Below are 26,777 nucleotides of genomic sequence, written 5' to 3'. Positions count from 1 at the left end.
CCCGCTCTCCGCTTGGGGGTTCCCGTCGGACTGCGGCGGCTCCCGCGGCCCCTGGACGCCGCGGCGGTACCGTGAGGGAAGGTCTCGATCCGCGCCCGCGGGAGGCAGGCCCGGGGCGGAGACCTCTCCGCGGGCACCACGGTGGGTGAGAGGGGCGGGGGGAAAGAGTGGATTTAATCACGGCTAGCGCTTCGGCTGTGCCTCGCTTTTAAAACCTGCCGGGAGGAGTTGAGGAGAGCTCGTTTATAGCAGGTAATGGATGGGACTAAACCATTAAGTGACACCAGACGGGCTCAGGAGACCTATAAACTTTAATTTATAGGCTATCGGTACTATGAGGTGTTTTTATGAATTGACTGAGAATAACTTAATTCACCTGTGCAGCCAGCTCCTTACTGATTTTGTTAATGCCTGCGTTTAATCACTGTTGAGTAATAAATAGCGTTATTAATTTGGCGTGTTGCATGTGAGGAATGTAAATGGTAGTATTTGATGTAAGAGTTCAGACAAGTAGTAGATGCCTTTGCATGCTACTCTTACGCTTTCACCTTTGAATTCCTAGCTTTGTTTTATTTAACCTAACAAACTGCCTTTCTATATTTCCAGAGCTTTTTCTTTGATTTGATTTCTTGAACAGTTTACCACTTCTTTGCCTTTCCTTCCCTCTAAATAATCTGTAGAATAACTTCAGGGGTAATAGCTTTAAGTGATTTTTAGAGTTTTTCCTTTTGAAGAATACCGAGTAGTCTGGACAGTGGCAACCAGCGTCTTTAGACCTCATGACGATCTTCAGTACTTGAATTCAGCATTTGTTTCTTAGAGTTAGGGTTTTTAGATGAGGTTCAGAGTTCTTATTTTAAGTTTACTTGGATCAAGAGCCCTGTTTTAATGAGGCATGTTTTTTTGTTAAGCCTATCTCTTGTAAGTGTTCATTTTAAAATAGAGTAATAAGAACTTTGGTATGAAGTATTATTGTTATTCTTCAGGTCTCTTTTACGGAGGGATGTTTACACTTTGGCCATATTTACAGAAAGATTTTACTTAATTTACAACTGGGTTATTGGTGGTTCTAATTGATGTGAATGATCCAATCTCTAATCTCAATTAGAATTGACATTAGGATTTAGCTAGATATCACTGTTTGGATTGAGTAAGTGTTTTTGTATTCAGAATGGGTGATTGCATGTAGCTTCTAAAAGCTGTCTTAAAGCAACGGTTAATTTAGGTTTGGGGATTTAATCTTGTAGTGCTAGGGAATGAATGAATGAGACTCATCAGTTTCAACTGTGCCTGTTTACTCATCAGAATGCAAAGGAGTAAAGCAGTAACCTAAGCGGTGAAAAGTTGATTTAAATGATTTCAGACTCAGAATAGCTTTGAACTTTAACGTGAATGTGTTTGTATTTACATGTGTACACTTAAAAGGAGACAGAGGAAGTCCCAGAGCTTCAGGTTGCTGTTAACTAGCAAAGTACATCAAGGAAGGGTTGCTGCATGTTTACTCTGTTATTTTTCTCTTTAGGCATCCACTAGCAGTCCTTATTAGAGACAGGATACCATGTTAGATGGACTTTGAAGCTGAGCTAGTATGGCATTTTTGTGTTTGTAATAAAACTTTTTCTGTGTAGTAGCTTGCCATTCAGAATTTCAATTTTAAATTAGGCAGGTGTCAGAGCTGTGTTTTTTTAAGAGTACAGTATAGAAGTCAATACCAGGTGCAGAGAAAGCATGCTGATGAATGTACTCTTACTTTGGATGCTTATCTGCATTTCTGTTAACATTTATAGGACAACCCAACTCCTGATAGGAAGTGGTCACAAGTATGTTTTCTGAGTGGCAATTTCCAGTCTTTTCCTGAGTGCCTTGTGGGAGTACTGTGCTTCTCACGAAGACATTGTTGTTGGAATCTGCTGCAACTTCTGTCTGTTTTTATGACATTGCAGCATTGCCTTTCGCTGAAACTCCAGCCTTAGTTCTGCTTTCCTGTGCAGAATCTCCCCTTTTTATGTGGCAAGTACCTGGGTACCCACGAGCATGGAAGGGAGCAGAAAGATCTATAAAAAGTAGTTCAGTAGCATCTTCCCTCTAAACTGGTTCCTCTGTGTTAAGATTTACTGTAGAACTTGCTATGATAATAAGTAAAAGCAGGAAAAAAAATCCAGTCTTGCTACTAGCAGTTAATTGTCTTCTGGAGTATCTTTTGGAAAGCTGTTGTAGTGTTTTACCATCTAGAACTATGTGAATTATGTGTAGGAGTCAAGAAAGCTTCCCACATAGTTGTGTTAATGCAATTTAATCCCTGCCTGTGGTGTATATATTCTTACTGACCCTATCTCCTGGAAAGTTTTCATTCTGGTCGCTACTGTTTCTTGTTCATTAAGGAAAAGATGCAGTATATTTACTTGTCCCTTCCTAATTTTAGCCTTAGAAATTTAATAATATAGCAGAATTAATTTATACTGGCTTTCAGTGGTTCGTGGGTGTTTATATCAGATACAGTACTTACCTAATACAGTGCCTTGCCCTGTATTACAGAGGTAGAGAGACAGGGAGCAAGCATTATTTAATACACTTCAAATAGCTTTTACAGTGCAGTATCCTTAATATCCCTTGACATTTCAGACCACTAGTTCTGTCTCGTGTCATCCTAGCTGTATGGCAGGTCTGAGAACAGCTCTGACTCTCCATTTGTTTATTTTACAGAACCATTTTGAGCATTACCATGAAGTATTCAGTAAAGTTCTTTGACAAGTGAGTTTCCAAAGACAGCAATAAATGATAGAGATACATCGACATACACTTTATTTCAGCTAGCAGGCTTACATTTAGGGGCAAACCAGTAGAAACAAAAATAGTGCATGTCTGAAGATGCACAAAACTTTACTTTGATGTTCTTGAATATCAATGTCAGTTATGCTTAGCTACCAAAGAACACAACTTGAATTTTCCCTACAGTTTGGAAGGCTAACAAATTCAATGTGTTCTTAAGCAATAGAATCAAGCAGACTAGTTTTCAGGACTCCAGGTTTTATCCTGAAAATGGTTTATCCATCTACATTATGAGTTATGGGTAGTATCAATCCCAGCTCTGGAGGAAAGATGAGCTGCTAATGTAAAAGGGCTTTAGTGTATTTAAGCTCTTGGGATCACATCTTTTTACTGTGGTCAACATCCTTTTGTCACTTTAGCTGTGAAGGCTAATGTAATCCCACTATTGCTGCTCTTATGTTACTTACATGAAATAAAAGATCAAGTTAAAAGCCAGCCTAGACAGCACCACTTTAAAGTATGTCATATTTTAATAAAAGAATATTTTAATAGAAGAAAAAAGAATAAAATCAGCCTTGGCAGTTGATTGTTAGTTTTAAAGAATAAAAATTCAAGCTTTCTTAGTTCTTGAACCATGTGCAATGTAGTCAGTGAGGTAATAAGCCTTCAACCAAAAGCTCCTGACATGAACTCATTGTTTACATTCTCAATGACACCAGTATTTAAAGATGATTGTGGAACAAATCCATAAACTACAACTACAAAATATATAGCATAACTCTGAAATTGGAGATGTGATCATTGTGGTTTGCAGTGTGTGGAAGAGATGGTGACATACGAACACAGAAACATCTTGATGTTTCCTACCATTTTGACTATTAGGTGCTTGCCATACATGTAACAGGGTTGCTGTGGTTCTGTTACTCACATGCATTCTGTGGTCTGCTGCTCCATTTCTGCTCCTGCAGTTTATTGCCAGAAGGAGACATCAGATGTTTTCAGTTTGTATGAGGAGTAGGCAGCGCACAGTGCCAGGTGGAGTGTTGAAAGAGACATTTGCTGAATGTCAGTGTGCACAGCTAGTAATGGTTTTGAGGTTATTGCAGCTTTCCAAAGCAGAGTGATTAGCTATCATGAAGCAAAGAAATAAGCATCTTTACTACAAGCATGATGGCACAAGTGAAAGGGTTTCCAATATGGACCCATTAAGTGCAATAGGAGAAGGCTTACACCTAGTTTCGCACCAGAACTTGCTTATTGTTCACATATAAAATGTGATTATAAGTCTGTGAAGTTTTATGGGTGTTTATATGTTAGATAAAGCTTACCTGTACCCATTTTGAAATCATTATATTGCTTAATTATGGCTTTAAGACCAATTTGTCTAGGACAGGCATGGAAGGCGAACAAATTTGCAACCTGAAATCCTTTCTCTCCCAGCTCAAACAAGTCTCTTCTGGCTTTTCTTATTTCTGCAGAGCTTCATGGAGAAACAGTTGTTGGGAGGTGAACTACTTTAAACTTACGCTCCTAACATTTAGAATAAAAACATGGAAGTATGTAGTATTTCCAACACTGACTAGAACCAATGTTGTATTACTATTAGCCTTTCCTTTTTCCTTCAGGCTCCATAGATTCTCAGCTCCAGTCTGGAAAATGCATACCTTAAATCCCCGTTGAAGTGAAGACAGTCATCCAGCTAGGATCACTTTATGACTACTCTTTAGCCCACCATTTTCGGATACTGAATTAGGCTGTGACTTGTTTTCTATGGTCCTGAACAATGTGTGAATTAGTATGACAGACCAAGAATAATTTTGTATCATGTGTAATACTAATAAATAAAGTGGTGAAACGTTGTTGTACCAATATGTGGTCTAAGTATGCTTAGCTGTGTGTTGTTTCATTGTCTTGTAAAGACAGTCTCTGTTTTTTTGAGTCAAGAATGACTGTATTTCCTTATGGTATTCCATTATATATGATGGTGTAAGTTTTGAAAAAATAGGAAAGTGTATTGCTAATACAGCCAACAGTTAATGATGACTGATTACAAAACACGTTGCACTATGAATTGTATAACAACTTGAAGTGTAGAGTAAAACTGCTTCAGAGCTACTAATTATGTCTCAGAACTTGGAAACGTACACATCCATTTATATAAAGAGCATAGAAAATCTTTCTTCCCTTCATAATTTATTGTTTGGTGGACTGAGCTTGGCTTTAGCAAATGAAGCTGTTCCAAAAGGAACAATGTAGGTTCAGATATGAAATGCAGAGCTGTTATTTCACAGACAATCTGCTATGAATGCTATCTAAAGAAACGGACTTGACATTGCTAATTATAAATAAAAGCGAGTGGAACGTAATTATTTCACACATTACATGTGCCCAAATCAGAAGCTTCAACTAGCAGATGGAGAGGGTTTTTTTGTGTTTTTAGAGGACACCTTGCACGTTCAGCTGATAGAAAGCCTTGCCTTTTTTTTTTTTTTTTTTTTTTTTTTAGTTTTTAATCGCAGTCCGGAAGAGTTGCAAAAAGAAAACTGATCTAAAGAAACAGTCTTAAATTTCTTCTCAGAGGTTTGACAGATAGAGTAATGAAGGTTTTCAATGGCTTAACAGATACTGTGATAAGAGGTTTTCAATGAATAGTTGTTCATGAGCAGTTAATTATCTCATTGTAATCTGGGTCATTTGGGAAGCTGTGAACACAGTTAACTTTTGTGTTAGGATTGCACTGTAAGTGAAATGTGCGTGTGGAAGCGGGTACAGTGAAGCTGCATCATTTTGAGACTAGCAGTGCTGGAGAAGTGACCAAAGGCAACTTCTGAACGGGCAGCTTCTGAATAGAGGCTAAAGTCTAACGAGGGTATGAAATATCTACTTTGCAGGTCATACCTAAAAATCCTCGCTCCTCCCCTAATGCTGTCCCTTCTACTCCAAGGCACAGTTACTGTTGCTCCCACCAGGGCAAACAGCAGTCCTTTGTTAGCTGCCTTGCCTGGGGCACACCCAGTCCTGGCTTCGATGCTGCTCTCTTGCCATCTGTAGATCCTAGAGACCCTAAAGGGAGCCCTTTGCTGCCTGATCTCCAAGGTTAACTGATTCAGTGAGTCTTTACCTGCAGCACATACATAGCTAACCTGTAACTTCAGTCCCGCCAATTTAAGTTCTAGCATTTAATTTCCTATGGGGAAAGGAACATCTAGTCTGTACCTCACAGCTGCTATAGGCTTCTTATTCAAAGATTGGTTACTTTGCCAACGATCCAAATCTGTTACTTTAATAACATCAAAATTAGATGTGCTAGAAATTTTATCTTGGTATTAAGAAGACACTACTAGTACTATAGCCTAGCCAGTCTTAAACTATCCTGATCAAGCTGCAGTGTGTGGCTCCCTGCGTTGAAAGCTTGTTGTGTGTTTGAAATATGATACAGACAGTGACTTGGACCACCTTCCAGCTGCCATAACCAGCCTGAGCAAGGGTATCAAAATGGCAAACAAACCTCAGGGGATAAATCTCTGAGTGGCATGCTTTGAGGTAAGTGCTGAGTGGTGCCTTTGGTCCCTCATCTGACTGCTGTGAGAGTCATGTGCCTGGGCAGTGAGACCTGGAACAGGTCGGGCCAGACACCCTGGGTGCTTCTCAGGGAAGACTATTTAATTGCAAGATGGTTAAATCATGGTGGTTAAAACGGAGAGAAAAATAATGTGCAGCATCTGACTACTGAGGCAAGATAGAAGTCAGTCATCTAGGAAATGCATTTTTGGAAGGAGTGTAGAAAAGACGGATGTTGTCCTTTGTTTAGAACCATGGCTACAGCTAGCAAATGTGTACAGTTGAATACTGTCGTATTTGTCCTCTGTTTCTACTGGAAGATAACTTCTTCTAGCAAATGGTGGTTATGCATCTTGCACCAAAGGAGAATTTATGACTGTAAACAGCAGATTTCAGGACTGCAACAGTGGAGGAAAATGTCTTCCTGGGCAGTTCGTTCTGGAAAGTTCTGCTGTGAGTGCCACGAAGGGAAGGAATTCACAGGGCAATTACTGGAGGAAATGGGAGTCAAAGGAACAGTTTCACAATTGGAAAAAAGTTGAAAACTTCATTGTGCCAGCTATGAACAACTTTTGTTTCCTAGAAGCTACAAAAACTGTTTTCTAACAATATGTACTGTATTCAATATTATTTCTGCTCCTGATTCCATGATAAATATGCATTTATTACTTAATACAGATAATTAAGATTCCTTCTCCTTAGGGCTTTTTATCGAACTTGTTCACAGTGATAAATGAAGACTGTTAAATACCTTCATTTCAAAAGAAAAAAAAAAGTTTGGGTTGGAACAGAAGGGTGTTAGAAACCAGTACAGAAATTTGGCTACATGGAAGAATTTGTAGCTGACATGGCTGTGGAAGAAGAGTTTAAATATTTTTAGGTACAGAAGGATGTTAGAGCAGAGTTGTAAAACATTTACTGGATATTATAGCAGAGTTGTAAAACATTTACTTTTTCTAGATACCTGATATCTGTTCAGATGTTAATATAACAAATATTTGAATTTTGGGGAGAAACAGACCCCAGTATTTCACACAGCACAGGAGTTGTAGGCGATACCTGTTAGGAAAGGTTTGCAAACTCGGTAATCTTTTCTCACAGTAGGACCTGGCTGATCTACTAATTATATTTAATAAATCATGGAACACCAAGGAAACTTCAGAAACCTTTCAAAATGCTACTTTTTGTTTCTGGAGAAGAGATAGTGGGGGGTGACCCAAATCATTACTGGTTGGTTATCATCACCTTAACTGACTGAAAAAACTACAAAGAAATATATTAACCTGTAATATGAAGACAGGTAGTCTTAACCTGGTAACTCTTTACCAGTGGTTCACTTCTGGTTCAGCAAACCAAAGGTGGTGTTAGATTTTTTTTTTTTAATTGTTCAGAATTAAAACATCCTGTAGTAAGATACGTTTTCATTAAATACCCTTTTTACTGCTCTATTAATAGAGGCAGACAGCAGCTGTAACACAATATTTAATTCTGTAACTTTGTTGAGTAGGTGGACAAGTGTAACGTTGAATTTACATTTTACTCCTCAGACTTTCAGCTTTATCACACTATTTAATGAGTTTCGGCTAGTGGTTTTTGGCTTCCTATGTGTGATAGCAATTAAATTTGAAAGAAAACAGGAGGCGTTCTGGTTGCTTTATCCAAGGACTGAACGCACCATTTTACATCCTGTTAGTTTACATCAGGGAATTAAATGTCCCACCTTATTAAATCACTTACTCTGTCTTCTTTAATGCTTTCATCTAGCTTGGATATAGCATTAATATTTAAGAATATATGTATCAGTTCAATAGATACATGCATTACTTATGAAAACACTGCAGTTTATGAAAATAACCCTACTGTCATCACAGATAAAAGTCTTTGGAATGACATGTAGTGCTAGCAGGTGCATTGTACATTTTCACAAGCTGGTCAGTTGAGATGGTGGTGGGTAGTTCATGAAGAAAAAACACCTTCTTGGTTACATGAATATAGTATCTCCAGATTCCTGAAAAGAAAATGTGGCATGCACATTAGTACAGTCTAAGACTAACAGACTATAGGAACAGGAAAGTATTAATTTAAGTAATTGGACCTTCTGTGGCTGTTCAGTGTGTTTGTATTGACAGTTTCCAGTATGTCAGAGCAGCTACATGTGTTAGTTGAGATTTCTTAATTTGCCCATGTTGTGAAGATCTAAATAATGAATTATTATCCACAGTTGTACAAAAGCAAATCTCATCTTGTGGTACTTAAGGCTAAATATTTGTTTGGTTGCTAGTTTGCAGCTCATAAGGTCCCTCAGCTTTGGGGTAAAACCAAGAGTGTGTCCTTCTTCCAGTGCCTGCTCAGGACGTGGTTGGAGCTGCTGTGGTCTGTCTGCAAAATTCCAGCATGCTTCTGTTGCTCCTGGATCCCAGTCTAGAAGGACAGTGTCCTCACTACAGAAGTCAGAGGTCTTCATCCCTTTCCTTGCAGTGGGCTGCTTCTCATTCACTGTCAGATCAAATTCAAATGGTGATTTACCTTCTGTTTAGGTGTGCATTTGAGAGGACAGTAAGGGAAGGGCTAAGCTTTCCTTTAGTGCTCTCTAGTTATTGCTGGCCTTATGACCTATGTGCTAGCCATCATACATGAATTAAATCATACTGTTACCCTGTACCTCTTTCATGCAGGGCTTGGTTTTAATTCTGCCTTAACAAATACTAATGTCTTGATGCTGTTTCTGCCTTGTATCTTCTCCTGGGTAGTGGATACTGTGTCTTCTTCCTCTGTAATTATTTTGCTGCCTTTAGAAGGAAACAGATTTCTCTGTAGTTCTCGGAATACTTTTTAGAGACCTTACATGTAATAATATATTGTTCTGAATTAATAAGTAACGATATGACCTTTTCTTCTCCAAAATTCCTTCTTTAGTATGCGGAGATATTATATTTGAATGCTTGACTGGAGAGATGAGTTTTGATATGGACATATGTGACAGGCATGTATAGCCTGCTTACGCAACAGAGAAATAAGAACATGCCACAGCCTGGCTGAAAGCCTCATGTCTGGTTACCTTATGCCAAATGTTGTGATGTTTTTTTACAATGTTATGTTTTCGTTGCTGGATATAGACTGTAATAGGTAATGCAAAATCCAGTGTTTACATTGTTGCAGAGCCACTTACAAATTTAGAAACTAGAAGTTATAAACACATGGGAAAGTACAAAATTTCCTCTTACTTGCAATGATTTTTTTTTTTTTTTTTGTCTTGAGGTTGGATGGTTTTATGCATAAACTCTCTCATATGCACACTTACTATACATAAAAAATATTTTGTAGTGTATATACTCAAGTACAAGACAGCCCTCACTGCAAGGAGGCTGAATATGTTGGTGTTCAGGTTCGTTGATAGCTGTTACTAAGAGAAACCTTTGACCTTGAGTTTTAGATAACTTTTGCAGCAAACCTCTCTTACAGGGTCTTCCCTACCTCCTTTGACAGTGAAACCTTTCCTGGGCCAAGGTGAAAAAGCAAAAAGAATCATGAGGCGAAAAAAGGAGAATGTCAGGTGCTTACCTTTCTTTTAGTAGAAGCAGCACGTTTCAGAAAAAATTCTTCCTGAACTTCTGTTGGAAGGGAATAGAGTAGTAGTACTGTACTTCCAGAAAAAGTAAAGCTAAAGAAAAAGCTCATCTGATCTACTGGATCATACAGGAAACTTGTAGTTAAAAGAGGGATGGTAAAAACTTTAAAAGCCTGTTTTCTAAGGAGTCAAGGGATGAGCTGTTCTGGTCTCCAAGTAAGAAACCGATTTCAGCTCTAGCATATGAATTAATGACATGGTACCACTGTCTAGGTCAGTGGTTCCCAGTCAGTAAGTTGCATTGCCATGGGGCATAGTGTTCGTTCTGCTTTTCCATTTCTTTCTTAAACAATACTGAAGTGAGAACAGTATGGTCAGTCTGGCTTAGACTTCTCCTTGTAGTAGTTGACTTGATGCTGAGACCTTGTCTCCATGCAGATCAATCAGGCTGTGTTCTGGCAGTTGAAATGAGGCAGATTTATTTCTTTGTTGCTGGTGAATCAGGGTCACTGATTTGACATTTTGTCGTGGGAGCCTTAGGCTTATGACTTGGCGTGTGATTGTACCAGCTGCCAGAATGTCCTATGTAGTTCTGCAAACTTCACATTAAATATAAATGAAGAAAGAAAGAAAACTTGCTAATCAAAACTGCAAGTTTGCATGACTATCAACCTGAGACTTGGCATAAATAACTACACTTGAGATACAGAATTTGTATAGAGGAATCAACCAATATGTATTTCCAAGGCAGTATTTCAGAAAGTGTTGTTTCAAAATAAGACAAATCCCTGTGCTACTTGGGACACCAGATTCCTTTGCTGTCATTGCAGTGGCATAGCTAAATCATTCAGGCTGCCTGGACACCAGCCAGGGGCGTGTATAGGAGAGTAATCAGAATATCTGATAAACTGTAAATTCTGTAAATTGTCTGTAGGTGCACCTTGGAAGAAGCAGAAGACAAAGTGAGTGCATTTTGAGATAGAAAACAGGGAGATGTTAAGAATTGGCCCTGAGTGCTCTAAATTAGTTTTGTATAGACAGATTTTCCTTCTGTATGCTTTGCACTGCTTACATCATTTCTGAATAGTTCAGTTTGCGGTTTTTAATGCTTATTTTAAGGTAAAGACCTTTTGAGGTAGAAGATATTCTTTCTAACTTTATTCCAGTTTAAGATAAATTTGTGCAAAAGTGCAATTTGTGTGTTTACAATTTTGTAATGTTTAGAGAAATGAAAACTGGTTTGAGTAGATTTCATCCTACAATTTAGCTACTTTTGTGTCAGACTATGTCAAAATTTAAATATCAAAATGCATATATATTACATTGTTGTAGTTTTGTAATTTGATATCTACTCCTATAGCAAAATAATCAAAATGGTCTGTAAACAATTAAGATAACTGAAATTTATCTCGTTGGTATCCAGTATGTCCCTTTCTATATGTGATGGGGAGAAATGCAGCCAATACTGAGATGTGTAATCCCACTTCCTGGTACTAGAGATCAACTGGTGGATTACGAGGACGCTGTTACATAGGCCAGGGAGCAGAGATCCGTTTATTACTTCCAGATGAAAAATGATCAAAGGCTGGAGGTGGAGCTGTAACAAGGATTTGAAAGTGGTCATTTGAGCTTTGCATCTGTTGCTAATGTCCAGCTTGCTGAGATTAGTAGGGTAGGTCAAGTAAAATATGTCCTCTTATGCTCAGCAGGGCTAGTGGCAAGTCCTTGGTAGTATCTTCTTTCAGCATACTTTTTTTTTTAAACTAGTCTGAATTATGCAGTCATATGTCTGGAATATACTATAAATCAGATCTGCAGGCTCTCATAGTGAATAAAAGTGTATGCTATTTTGATGACAACTTTAAAAAAGCACTGGCATTCCAGTGTAAGCAGATGAACTAAAATGGTAGGAAAATGTTATGGTGTGATATAAACTAACTGAAAATGGATTCTAATGCTCCCTTGCAGATACCATGCTCTGTGCTTCGCTAAGAAAATAAAGTACAGTTTGAGATTAATTTACATAAATTTTACTCGTCAGACAGAAGTTTAATTCCTGTTCCGCAAACCTTTTCTATGTGTTTAACTACAATGGTTTTGCAAGAGATAGGGAGAGGGGAAATCAACTGAAAAAAGGAAATGCTTTTGAATTCTAAATTTAAAGTGAAATTATGTGCTAATAAAGGGAAAAATATATACTCTAGCTCTGCTGATGAGCATGTAAGATCTGTTATACTTTCTTCAGAAGTAACCAAGAGAGGATGTATAGGAAAAGAGAATAACAAATAGCTGTAAAGCAACCTTTGTTTTGGTGTAGCAGTCTAGCTATTGGTAAAGACTGATATCAAAACTTTTGTCTCTGACAGGCTGTGTCTGGACCATTTGTTTGACAGCGGCCAAAGAATCTGTTCTCAAAATGTGTTTTAAGTACTTACTTGAATAATTGAGTTTTGGCTACTACAACTCAATCAGGTATCATCTAGAAAAAAACATCTCCTATAGTTTGCTTTTTTTATGCTGCCATGTAATTTCTGTGACTGTCCTGAGCTTGTGCATTATGAGTAGTAGTGAATGGTCATGTTTGGTTTCCTTTGGATGTACAACTCCTGATGAGTACTCATACTTCCCCTCTTCCACGAATCACCCTGTTGTATTTTGATATAAGCCTTTAGAAGGGAACAATAAGATACATAATGTGATCAGGGACTTTGCAAATAAGCAAGTGGAGTATATCAGCCAAAAATATTTTGCAGTTTCTCTTCAATTTCAGATACACAGCAATAATAAAATGAAGATATAAAGATCCCTTCTAGCCAGGCCTGTACCTGTTAGTGTCAGTCACCTAGCCTGAAAGACTTGTAGGGGCAGGTAATAGTCTGTATTAGACCAACTTGTATACTTTACTACACATACCTTTAGATGTCAAACAAGTTGAAAGGCTGGTGTGACTGAAAGACCCATCTGCTCTTTCAAACTGTAGTTTAGCCTAATAGAATGTGTTATTTCTACAGACTGATCATGTCTAACCAATTGTTTTAAACCATCATGGTTGCTGCAGTTTTACTGGATAATGACATGTGGGCAAAAGTGGCCATTTGAACCTTTCAATGGCAAAGCAGTTGACAGCCAGTTTTGAATCATGCTGCCTGAGCTGAATGTAGTAGCAACTGTAGAAAATAAAGAGCCTGTTAAGTATGTTAGACATAAAATTGTTTCGGGTAAGATGATCTGCTGCGTAGGTACAGAATGCTAGGGGTGCAGGTGATAGGACTGCCTAGTTGCATGGAGACCAAACAAGTGAAGGTCTTTCAGATTTGGGAGCAAGTACTGCATGAGAGGTGTGCTTTTTGTGGCTCTTGTTCGCAGGGGGAGCGAATTTTTAGCATGGAATTATGAGAAGTGAGGTTACAGGTCTAAGACATTTTATAAAAAGATACTCTATCAAGTTTATTCTTGGCAAAGTTTGCCCTGCTGTGATATTAATATCTTTTTTTTTTTTTTTTTTTTTTTTTCTGTGGTATAATTAATCCTGGCTATTGCCTGGCAGATGGCTATATAATAGTGTTGTATCAGAATGATGTTATTTGCTTGACAAGTTATTGTTCTCTTAGGAACGCAGGACAGGAAAGGACCTTCTTATTCATCAAGTTTATTTTCATGCTTTTGTAGGTTTTATGTCATACAGTCATAGACATATGGAGCACTGTCTTAAAAAGCAGCTGGGCCTTTTCCCCTCACTACTTTAATTAGAAGCCTGTTCCAACACTAAATTGCTCTAAACATGAGGAAGCTGCTTGTAATATTCAACATAAATTTGTTCATCATCAGTTGGTAATAACCAGTTCTTGTGCCAAGATTGTATTTTTATTTTAAATAGTTTTTTCTTACTATTTTGTATTTATCTTGGTGTGTTTATACGCAGCCCTTGCTTTTCTGCTCAGCTTTACTTTTTCTAGGCTAAGGCCAAGTCCTTACTGTCTCTCATTGGTTCTGTTGTTGAAGTGTATCACCAAATGAAGGTCTGGGTACTGGGAGACTTTTCAGCTTTCACATAGCAGGTTTTTCCAGTTCCCTGGAAAGGGTGTGTCTTATTCTTTGTACTGTTGCTGATAAAAGAAGTGAATAGTAGCTTCCTTGTTATTGCAGTGCACCAAGAGAAACACAAAGATAGAAAATTCTGTGTTTTAAACATTGTCTTCAAGTGACGAGGTTGTTTAAGCAGTAGGAACTCACAGTGTATCTACTAATTTAGGAATGCAGGCAATCCTATGGAAGTGGTGTTGAAAGGCAGGCAGATGTTTGATTGCTTCAAGTGCGTGGGTTCCACTTCGTGTTTTTTTGTTTGTTTGTTTGTTTTTTTTCCCCCCCCTCAGGCTGTTAAATGTTCAGATCAATATTCTGCGGCTGATCTGTGTGCAGACAAATTCTTTGTGCGTTTTTAATGAGTTATTGCAAAAATCTGTGATCAAAGATAAGTCAGATCTGTTACAAAGGAATCAAAAGCTGGAGTTATGTTTAAATATTTTTCTGACTAGTATTTATAGATACTTGATACTTCTAAGGCTCTTAATAAATCAAAGTACTCTTCAAAGATTTATATGCTTAAGATATTAATGAAAGATGTAAAAGGCAGGAAATTTTTTGCAGAATAACCTACAAAATTTATTAAAAAAAAAAAAAGTTTGAAAAACCTTCAGTAGGAAGACCTGACCTACTTTCTTCCCATTTAAAATCCTAAAGGCTGTTGTGTTGGAATAAGTAAAACAAACACTTAACTCTGTTTAAAATGCAGTGGATGGTTTTATATACCAGGTTTAAAAAAAGCACTTAAGCCTTCTGATGTTCAATACTGCAGCTCATAAAGATTAGGCTCCTGGCTAAGAAAGTGTGGAGGCAGGCACCTAAGGATGGTATGCTGATGAGATGCTGATTTCCTGGCTAGAATTTGAAACACATAATGTGGAGTGCTGGTGCAGTGAAGCTGGTCAGTAGGAAACCAGAGTATACCTTAGACATTCATGTAACCCTTGTATTATTCAGAAAATAAATCCCATACCACTTTCTGCAGTTTTCTCTTAGGAAGATGCTTTTGATGCCTATCTTATATGTAGTAAACTAGCAGTTATCTAGCTTATTTGTCCAAGAAGGAGGCCTTGATTCTAGGTCCTTCTCAACCTGAGGGAGCTCAAGCCCACATTTTTCTCCTTTTACAAGTGTGCCATAACCCCATTGTTCACGCTTAAGGTAAGTGACCTAACCACCAGACTGCAGATTCAGACTTCTTGCCTACTGTCTTGCATCCATCAATTTGCACTTCGAGCTGCCTTATGGTCAACTTCATTATTAAGGATGCGGTGGGGCAGTCCTGTGCGAAGTACCCCACAGGCTTATGGGTTAGGTTTTCTTCTCTCTCCTTTCCAGGGAAGGAAATTTTACTGCTGGAGAGTAGTAGAATCTACATCTAAATAATCTGGTTTTATTCTAATTTCATATTCTTAGCAATTGAGTAGTTTTCTACTTAATGTTTGATCAGAAAATATTTTAACAACCTGAGATAGTGTAATAAGGAAATGGAGTAATAATGTCTGTCATTGATCTCATCACTTCTGGGGATGAAGTTTTAGAATTGTTTTAATTGAGGACTATTTTTCTTTTTTTAAAAAAGCTTATATTTTTTTTCCTGAGACAGACTGTGATTTTGAATCCTGATACAGGAAAAGAAGAGGGAATTTATAGCTGTTTTAAAATAAATAAAAGCTATTTTCTGTAATGTGCAGGCCATACTGGAGGGCCCAACTATGAATCTACTTCAGAAGTTTAAAACTTTTTTTCTTTTTTCTGAGTGGTGGCAAAACAATTCTGCAAAAGAATAATTTTCTCTTCAGATGAAGAAGCCAAGGTTACAGAAGATCTTAGAAAGGAATAACCTAGTTGTGAAACTTCCTGGCTGTTAAACTTCCAAAGCATTCAAAAATAAACTTGATGTGTGTGTTTCTGTGTTGCCCTGTGTGATAACCCTCAAAAGTTGTACTTCTACCAGCGCCAAGTTGTAGAAGAATGAAATTTAGCCAACTTTGGCTCTTAATGACTGACTTACCTTGAAAGTGAAAAAAAATGTGAAAAACTTCACTCCATGAAACAATGCAAATAAGCATACTAACTTTTGCTTTTTAGCTACAACCTGCTAAATCTTCTGGGTTTCTCAGTGTAAGACAACGATTGCCTTTGCGTGTGAAAGACTTCTTTAAATATGCAATTCCTGGGTGTGATAAAGTAGCAATAATGAAAAATATTTTGAACCACTGGTATGATTGCACCCTTTTGGGGATGGCTGTGAAGTGGAAGGGAGATACATGTGCATGAAGGGCCATTGTGGGATTGGGGTTTGTGACCTGTATTGTCTGGAATATGAAGTAAGCGCAGACCATACATCTGATCTGCAAGACATCTTACCTTAAAGTGGTTTAGTTTTCATAGTTGGCACTGTTCACTGCAAGGAGTACATGTGCAGTGTCTTGGATACTTCAACACATTAGCTTCTGCCAAATTTCACTCGTGTTTCCAAATGTAATATTATGCTTATGTCCTATCCTTTCTTTGGCACTGAATTCAAACAGCACCTGTTAATGTTAAGAATAAATGAAGTTACTGTAATGTTGAGGATGAAGAGGTTTTGGTGAAAGAAAATTGGATATGAGATTTAGATTTCCTGCCTAATTAAATATTTAAAGTGGAGGTGTTCTACTTCAGTTTTAGTTAGAAGTCAGCAATATAATGTTAGCGCATGCCTTTTTACTAAAATTTTCTTTCATGAGCTGGTGTTTACTGATATTCAGTTCAAATGCTTTTATGTAATAACCTGAAACACGCTGGTACATCACTTTTTTTTGCTGGGAGGTAAGTGTTTTTTTCCAGAAGCTTGTAATTCATCTGCATGTTGGTTGACTCTCATTTGCGTTTAAATCAGCTTTAACAGAGTTATGTAGCTTATTGGTATTCCTTTTCAGTTTGACAGCTGAAGAATAGAAGCTGTAAGTATGAACATTAGGCTAAGGCTTACATTATGGAGCCAGTAATCATTTGTTCTAGTACTCTGCAGTAGAAGGGTAAAACAAAGATTTGCTGCTTCAACCAGTGAATGTTAGTGAGTTTGCCAAGTTCAGTACTGCTTCAATAACAGGTCAGGTCATAAATGAAACCTTTTCATTCTGTCTTCTGCCTGCAGATCTCCCAACAAAAATGTGGGCATGGAACAATCACTGGAACTACTAAAAGCAGTCAACATCTGTTCTGTAAATGTTACTGCTATGGGCAATGTAGGGTAGTGTAGGGATGCATAACTGTTTATTCTGAAAAGACAGCTACAGTGTTAGAAATTGTTTCATAATAATGTGGGGTTTTTAAGATTGAAGAATGTCTGGGGGAGGAAACTGTTCTGGACTCTATAACTGAACTTCCCTGAAGAGTGGTAGATGAAGGACCGTGATGATCTGAGCACTGTTCTGTTTCTGATGGGAAGAAAGAAGTGTGGGGCAGAGTAGATGATGTACCCTTATGAGGATGTAGGCAAGGAGATTGAGAAAAGGAATCCTCTGTGTTGCTACTCAAAATGTACGGTGTGCAGCTCCTTGGATGGTGAAGGAGGAGTAGCTGGTTGTCACAGACCAAGAGATCCAAAGGGTTTGTAAAGAAGTTGTGTGGTGTCTACCTTGCACTGAGAAATGCGATTAACATGACATGTTCTCCAGTAGATAAATTGTGGAGGAAGTTATCTGGGGAGGACAGACATAATGGGAGAGAGCTGGTTGTGTTCCTTAATATGACAGTTCAATACCTTCATCTCTTAACAACGATAATGAAATGCACTTGAAACTATAAAAAAAGAAGTATAAGAACTAGTGATCTTAGTTGCAGAACATTGTTTTACAAGCAGTGTGCATTGCTTTCATTGGAATCAATGGAATAGAAGAAATGTGATGATACAAGTACCCTTCTTGTTTTCAATGAAAACTAGGCTTACTTCAGTTCGATTTACTTGTGCCTGGTTGTGTCTTGTTCAAATGTGTTGTGGTTCAACTCCAGCCAGCAATCACCACAGAGCACTTGCTCACTCGCTGCCCCCAGCAGGAGCAAGGAGAGAGTCTGAAAAAAAGTAAAACTCATGGATTGAGATGAAGACAGTTTAATAGGACAAGAAAGAAAGGTGATGATAATTTAAAAACTGAAAACAATAGTAATAAAGAATTAGAATATACAGACAAGTGATTTACAGTGCAATTGTTCATCACCCACTGACCAATGCCCAGCCAGTTCCTGAGCAGCAGTCCCCACTCATCTTTCCCTCTAGTTTAGATACTGAGCATGACATCATATGGTATGGAACATCCTTTTGGACAGTTTGGGTCAGCTGTGTTGCCTCCCCACTCCTTATGGCCCCCAGCCTACTCGCTGGCAGGGCACAAGAAGCTGAAAGGTCCTTGACTTGGTATAAACACTGATTGGCAGCAAGTAAGAACATCAGTGTTATCAACATTATTCTCATCCAAAATCCAAAACAGCACTATATCAGCTACTGGGAAACACGTTAACTCTATCTGAACTGAATTCAGGACAAAATGTCAGTCCTAACTTAGAAGGTACAGAAGTGTTTTCCCCTATAAATCATTACTTGAAAGTAACAAAGCACTCGGATTTTTTGAAAAATTGAAAGAGATCATTCCAGACAGATACTATTTTAAGATTATTTTTATGGAAGGGCTTCCTCTTCCTATTTTTTTTCAGTTTCTTACTCGCTAGAGACAATAACAGATGAAACTATTGTATTAGTTAATCTGTTTGGGCACAGAAAAACTAAGAAGGTAATGAATTCTAGTTTGATCTCAGGGAAGTTAAAAACCCTGGGTTTTATTAACCATGTTGTTGAGTTCAGTGAAAAGCTAAAAAATATTAATTATTATTATTATACTTTTTTGTACATAAATAAGTTTAATTTAGAAAGGTTGAATTATTGGTGCCTTGTTTCCCTAGATCAACACTAGCACTTTCACCTTTTTATAGGTGTTTTCGATGCAGATGATGAAGTAACTTGTTCAAGACTTGTTTTTCTACATTGCTATCTTGCTTAAGATTAATTCTTCTGACATACAGTCACTAGCCAAAACTGTGATTATATCAGTTACAAAACCAGAAAGTAATATTTTCATTGCTTTAAATGTCTCAGTATATATTGCCAGCTTTTTTAAAAAAATGTGTTATTAGATTGCACTGCAAAGTGTTTTATTAGTTTTATTACTATTTTCAAGTAAATTATTGGAAACTCTTAACTTATAATTTTAAAAAAGCACATTATTTCTTGGATAATACAATTCATACCATAATTTCATCACCATTTCTAAAATTCCTCATGCCCTTTCTTGATTTTCTGTGAATGATGCCATTATTCTGTCTCTCACTTGAACTCATAAAAAGGAAAATGTTTTCCAAATTCAGCATCATATCAAAACTATATTTAAGTCTTAGTAATTTCAAATCTTGTAATAATATCTATAAGTTATGTTCTTTTTTATGAGTTTAAACATTGCAAATATTTTGGATCGCATAATCTCTTTTGTCAATTACTGCAACATTAGCCTTTCTTGTAATACTACATAGCATCTGGTTATGATTCTCTCTGCAACACAATTCTGCCACAAAGGTTTTACAAGGCTATCGCTTGTACCATGTCATTCTTCTTTTTCTTTTTTTTTTTTCTGCAGGATTCTTTTTTGTTATTGAGTTATATACAGTGTACCAGACCTCCCTTCAAAATCCTTTTGTTTTCTTCTCCTATCCTGCCTGTCATTAACTCACCACCAATATATGGATATGTAGGGGTCTACCTCCAGTCAACCCTGACTGCCTTTAAATCTTCATATGAATGTCTTGAAGCTTTATCTCATGCTGCCTGAGGGGTTTGTTCTGGAGATACAAGTAAAATGAATGCATTTCTTCTGATGGTCCTTCTTAATTTTTTTCCCCCTCTACGTAAAAAAACCCAAAACCTTGATGAAGGCAAGACAGCTACTGTTCTTAAACCAGAAGGCAAGCTTGGCTCCAACTTAACGGTGGTCTTGTGTTCTGCAGTGGAGTCCTGAGGGAAGTCACATAGCTGGTTGGTTGCTTTCTAAGCACTCAAAGCACACAGGTATTTTGGATTGCAGGTAACACTGCACTGTAACATTTAGGGTCTGTATCTTAATTTTGTAGTTCCAGTTAAAACTAGTATAGCACTTGGTGGGCAGCATATAGTTTGTTAGCCTGGAATTAGATCTTAATCACAAGTAAAATTCTGAAGGATCTATCTTGAAACTGTTGACCAAATGTACCGTGTTTTTTACAATGTGTCCAACCCAGATCCTTCATAGTTAAGGGGTCTGAAGTCACAGGCTGCAGTGTTGGTTACAGATGCTAAGGGATTAACAATCTGAATGTTTTCTTACATAGAACATAATTACTTGATTAATACAACTCCCTAATCTAAGTTAAATTGCTCTTTTCAAATAGTCAAGCTGATCAGGTATGGAGAAAATGCATGAAGGTATGATCATACTAGGAACTGTGATTATATAAGGTCCAAGAAACAAAACAAGAACCAAACCCAGGAATTTTCTAATTAGTTTTTTAGCAGTCATATAAACAATTAGCTGCTTCTTAATTCTTTTTAGTGTGCATAAATTTCTACAATTTATATAGGAATTGGTCACAAATTTAAGACAAGTAAGTGTGTAGGACAGATGAAAGAAGAGGCAGCTAGAGAAAGGCAGAAGTAGTCACGTTTCTGGCCCTTTAAATATATTTGCAAAGTTGAGACGTTCAGTTCTAAACAAAATAAAAATGGATACAAGTGCATGTGCAGACTTCTTTTGCGTCATGATGTCTGTATATTAATAGAATTCAGAGAAAAGAAGGCAAACTTAATTTCCTAATTCCAGTGAATAGCTGTATTCAGCTTCTTATTGAGTAATTGCAGAAGGCATTTCTCATTTTAGTGAGCATTCTGAATCCCTTCCCTCTTGTTTTTCTGTTTTCCATTAGATATTTGCTGTCTTAAATGTGTTTCTTAACACTTTCATCAACATTGTATTTATTTTTAGATAAATTAAGAAGTGATTGTAGTGTGTAACTTGTAATGGCTAGTTTAAGGAGGTGCTGAATTTGAAGGACTTTATTATGTGATGGAGAGTTGTGGTTTAATGTGTGAACTTATTACCATCTTCTTTCCTAAAAGGGAAAAATGTTCTCTGGCAGAAACATCTTGCAGAAAGTATCAAATAGTAGTTCCAGGGTTTTAAGTTAGTGAGATATTATGTGTGTCAAAACTTATACCAATTTCCTTGTTACACCATGAATAAAAAATACTCTGTAAAGATAACTTTTTGTAATAAATGATCTTGGCTGTTGCAAGCTGCAGGTGGGGATCTCACATTTTCTTTGCTATATTCAACAGACGTGCCAGGGAAAACAGACTTATACATCTATGCTTAAGCATAATATAAAAATATTATTTTACTATATGTTTACTTCATAACTGATGACTGATTGTGACAACCTGTATGATGTTATTCACATTATGGTGTTTCTGACTCTGATTACTTTCATATGGAGTTTGGAGTTACCGCACTTGGCACTGTTGTGCCATCTCTCATCCCCCTGTAAATGGTTTTGTTTTACTTTTATCTGGGACAAGCATAGAAAAATGTGTATATGCACATGTATTAGGCTTTACAAACTGTTTTCTTTTAACATATTTTACTATGAAAGCATATTTTTGAAGAAAAGATGCACTTTTGAGGTTTAGATGACAAGAAAGAGCTTGACTTAAAAATTTAGAGACCAGGAGGATAACTCTGCAATAGGGTATTGAGACAGTGGGTTCCTTCTTTTTCCTTAATCAAGAAAGACAAAAGAGATACAGCATCTTGTAATCAGAAGTAGAGCATGCATCCCTGTTCCATCACCCAGTGCAAGTCATATGATGTGATGCATGTTGAATTTTGTGACCCAGTTATTGTGTATGAGTAGGGGTTGGGCCCTGACTCCTACGTACTTGCTGAAATGTCGGAAAGTTCCTGAGCTTCTGTACAGGCAGAAAGGACATAGAAAAATCCACAGCCTGTTTCTAAAATCCTGGACAAAGTTTTCTTCCCCCCAAAATTTTGTGAATGCTTGGACATTGACTTCTTTTCTGGGACTGATGTAATTCTCTGTAATTCTGACTGATCTAAATCTCCCGGGATATTTAGCCACTGTAATGAAAAGAGAGGTAACAGGGTACATCACAAATATGAAATGGCTTTCCCATTAAAAGAGTAAAAAAAAGTAAATTAACTAATTTTTGTTTGGAGAAGTGCTTGAAGGAAGACATGAAAGATGATTATAAATAGTGGGAGGACATTAATAGGAAATTATTTATTGTCTATTTCTGAGAATTTGGGGTACCAAATGCAGTAAAAAAAAAAAAAAAAAAGCTTTACACTTGGCATAAGCTATAGAACTTATTCTCACAAGATATTGTGAAGAGTCTAAACAAAAAAATGCGTTCAGGATGAAACCTTACAAATCTATTGGTAGTACTGGTGCCAGTCCAGAGTCAGTCTGACTGAGACGCTGTGCTGCTGGTCACTGGGGGGGAGTAAATAGTTTTTACTTGGGTTATCTTCAGTGTGTGTTAGATACTCTGTCCTGGCTCTCCTGAAAGTAGGATTCTGTACTACATGGTCCTTTTACTCTGGCTAAGTATTGAAGGGCTTGGGGTTTTACTTAGTTATTGTTTTCTCTCCTGTGTGAAAATTGGCTGAAGAGCAAGAAGGTGTTATCCAGCCTTTGCTAGCAGTGGAAGAATATGGGTTAGTGGGCTTCAGTCATCAAACGGTTTTAGAATACCAATGGCTTGTTTTCATGTTGAGGACACAAATCTAACTTTCAGGCTGTGTGAACATGTTATTCACAGGTGGATCAGAAAGTGGCAAAAGAGAGACAGAGTGGTGGTGGCATTGCAGATATATTCTGGATTGATAGAAGCCTAAATAAGTGACTGAAAATAAGTTCTAAATATCTATAATTTCATACAAAACTAGAAGCCAGGTACTTTCCTAGGTGTTTGACTTAATTTTCTATAAAGTATCATGTCAAAATACTATAAGAATGATTGAGATCAAACGTTTCCACAGTTGACATGGAATGGATGAGTTTGTTATCCCTGGATTCCAGCTTGTCCTGGTGGGACTGAAGAGGTGACTGTAGAGCGGGCAAAGCCTGTGACTGTGTTGCTCAGCCTTCCTACCATATATACCCTGTGTTGGGAAACAGGACAGGTGAGACCTTGGGGAAGACTTGTAATCGTTGTTTTATTAGTTGCAGTTCAGACTTGATGGTGGTTAATGAGTGCTGCCTAAACAGACAGCATGGGTATCTTACACTCACTAAAATAATATTTTAACTATTGTTATAAGAAGTTTTCATACTTACTGGCCAGTTATACTACCACTGATTGTGGCAAATGAACTCGTCCTGAATGACAGCTGAGTCTCTACACAACCAAATACAACTATGTAGATGAAAATGTTTAGGAAGAGTAGAGAAGTCTGGATTTGTAGACTTCTCTACCCTATGTTTATTTAAGTAGTCTGATCCTGTCTTTAGGTTGAAAACTGATCTCTCTACTTATGAAACTAGAAGTAATGCCTTTTTTTCTTTCAGTGTTAATTTTGAAAATATTTCCAGAAGGTGGATCATTTTTTGGAGAGGCTGACAAATTTTTTTTGCTTAACATCAGCAACTGACTGGGAATCAAAATGTTTTCATGTGCATTTTTAAAGCCAGGAGTGAAAAAGTATCTTTCCTTCCAGTTCAGATAATTCAGGTTTTTGTTGTCTGGTGTTAAAATACTGAAATTCTAGTTTGAATGGAAACTTGGAGCGAATCATGATTTTGTCCTTCCATTACACTCTGATAATTTAAAAAATAAAAATAAAGTATATCTTGTTTAGATCACGTGAACTTGCGGAACGCAGTAAGCCATTTTGGTCCTTAGAAGGTGCATGGTAGGGTATTCCAAAAACACTTATAACCAGGGTACTACTTAGTTTTACTTCTTTGAAGTTTCTGTTATGAATTCCCACCCTGTGATGAGGGTAGGGACTACTATAGGATTCCTCTGGGAGGCTCTGATTGTCTGTGTTCATTACACAATTCCATCTGGTGAATTAAAGAGCTTTTGAAATAATAGCATAGAGCTTTGAAATACATGCGCTTTCTTAACATTTTCCTACATGGTGTTTCCTTCGATGTGTAAATCCAGTGTTGCTCCCTCAGGTCATCATTAACTTGTTTGTGTATTTGGATTAACTAATTTGGCAGTCTCCCAGTGCCTTACTGCAGATTAATAAAACAGCAAGTTTCACCTTGTTTTTTTTAGTTCTTTCATAACTTTACATGTGACTTTTTTTTTGCTGATTTTCCATGACTTGTTTTTTCTGATTTGGTCTTTTAAAGAAGACATGCAGTTTCTTTAAAGTGGGGAGAGTATTGTGTGCTGACACATAAACCGGCATGTTTGTTGGCACATAAATAAACCTGGATATACATCTTCCTCTCCTTCTGGTGTTAGGCTGATTTGTGTATTCTCTCCTGGAAATAAAAGAAAAAAATTTGCATTTTTTCTTTCAGTTTGGAAAGATTTCCTTTCTAGTGCAAGGAGAGCTGTGGAGACTGAGGGATTTACACTAAACAAGTTTTGGAATATTTGTGTATTGTTTAGCAGCAGGCCAGGAGTATTTTGGTTTTGTTTCAGATTACACCATATTTCACTCTTTCTGCTAAGCTAGTTTTGCATCCATGGCCTGCCAGATATCAATGGGCTTAGAAGGTCTTTAAGGATATACAGCAGAGCTGGTAATGCCAGTTTTCCTGTGGTCCAGGTGTAGTCTCTCTTGCTGCTGGTTGCCATGCCCTGTGGCAAATGACTACTGCCGCTTACCATAAATTCTGGTGGCAAAGATGAATGCAGTGTTTCAGAAAGCTCTGGTTCATTCAGCTAATGAGCCATGTAGGTGTTGATGATTTGTCATGATAACGTATATAGTTTGTGTATGAAGACTGAGGGAAAACGGTTTCTTCACAACCAAATTTGAAAGAATATCACTAAAATTGTTGTCAGGTGCACTAAAAGTGACCCGTTTCAAGATTTGCATTTTTGACATAATTTTTCTTTTTGTATAAATGTTTTGATGCTCCTACATGACACACTGTTTTCAAACGCCTCCATCTCAGTTATTGTCAAAGTTGTAAGGCTTATTAGCTATTGCAAAAGGTTGTGGGAAAGGGAAGGTCGGGTATCGTTAGTGCAGCGGATAATTGAAACAGAGAACTGCATCGTGTTCCTGCCGCTGCAGCTAAGTTGTTCTACTAAGTTTAATCACATTTTAATTAGTGTTTCCAGGTAATTTAAAACTTTTCAAGAGATACTGCTAAACAGACATACTTGAGTTGGATTTCCCAGTGTGATTCTTTGGAAGCTGGCTTGCAAAAGTCTTCTCTGCTCAGCAGAGGTTTAAGTTAGTTGTAACTGTGCTGTTGTGCATATAGGTTTTCATTAAAGTGCTCTTAAATATCAGAGCATCTCAAATAAGACAGTACAGATTAATCAGTAGTCCGGACCTAAACCCATCTGTACCTTCTCTTTGAATTTGGGGGATGAAGTACAGAGAAGCTCCCTTGTATGAATATTTTGAAAATGTATGAAAACTGTAACACAGTATAGTTTTTTAATAATCGTATTTGCCAACACCTAATGTAAGAATCTGGAACTTTTTTTTTTTTTTTTGCTAACAGGACTGTACAATGTACTTCTGTACATTTTTTATTTAAGCAATTGGATAGTTTAATTTTCTTATTCTTTGTACTTTTACTGCTAAGAATAATGGGAAACTGTTAAATTTTGAATATAATATTTTTGCTCTTAATTTCCATGCAAATAGGCAGTATGTCATTGTTGAATTGAAAGTATGAAGAATGTAATAAATAATTTTATGTATCAATTAAAATGTAGGTGTGCATTCCTATGGGAAGACTCATCTAGTATTCATTCAGGAGTTTCATTGAAAAAGTGAAATACTGATTTCCCTGATAATTTAGAGGAATGCATCCAATTTACTGGTTTTTGAGGAAGCAGAACAAGGGAATTTTCCTGTCATGCTTAGTTTTTCATTTGTATACAAGCAAATGAAAACAAGCATTCCTATGTTGAAGTTCCTACTTAGTTACTTGGATTTTAGGCTAGTTATTGTATTGAACTGGTTGAGGAATTTAAAATCAAGGAAATATTCTCTGAATATGTAAAAAGACTGTTAGTAATCCAGTGTAATACTCCAGAAAATTCTGTCCGCTGCAGCCTATTCTAATTTATTCTATCATTAGGCTTTGAAATGTAGACAATTTATACTGTATTATTATAGATTCTTACTTTTTGTCAGTTTGGGTCATGACTAGTACTTGTAATAACAGGCGTGTTTTGAAATGCTTTTATTTTTAGTTGTTTGTTTTTTTTTTTTAAGGGTGAGTTGACTTTTATAATGTTTCAAAATCTTGTGGTATATTGAGCAAGTGATGTGGAAATGCAGCAGGAGGAAAAGATGATCCTCTCCTCAGAGAAGTGTTTGGAGGGTTTGCAGCAAATAAGGCAAATATATGAGACAGCAAGGACAAAGTAAATACGCTTGGTGACCACGATTTGTCCTGTACAAGGAGTGAGATGGGGTGTATTCTGGGGAGTGAGAAGGGAGGGACAATGATTACTTACAACTGTAAAATATGGGGTAATTCCAATGCTAACAGCGTACAT

The 26,777-nt window shown here is 37.2% G+C and overlaps 1 protein-coding gene across 4 annotated transcripts in view; it reads left to right on the top strand.

The window, feature by feature from the left end:
- The first annotated feature begins 201 nt into the window (after nucleotides 1-201).
- MPP7 (membrane palmitoylated protein 7) overlaps nucleotides 202-26,777 on the top strand; it is a 159,212-nt gene continuing 132,636 nt past the window's right edge. For 3 of the 4 annotated variants that reach the window (XM_026842257.1, XM_026842255.1, XM_026842252.1), the window contains exon 1: nucleotides 236-329. The gene's annotated coding sequence lies outside the window, so the exon portion shown is untranslated. Of the gene's footprint in view, nucleotides 330-26,777 lie in introns of all 4 variants that reach the window. The other variant, XM_026842253.1, reaches the window with a different exon arrangement.

Source organism: Athene cunicularia, assembly GCF_003259725.1.
Source record: "Athene cunicularia isolate RWA chromosome 2 unlocalized genomic scaffold, athCun1 chr2_part1, whole genome shotgun sequence".
NCBI classification, from domain to species: domain Eukaryota; kingdom Metazoa; phylum Chordata; class Aves; order Strigiformes; family Strigidae; genus Athene; species Athene cunicularia.
The sequence above is the reverse complement of the archived record's forward strand: the minus strand, read 5'-3'. Positions and strand labels throughout refer to the sequence as shown.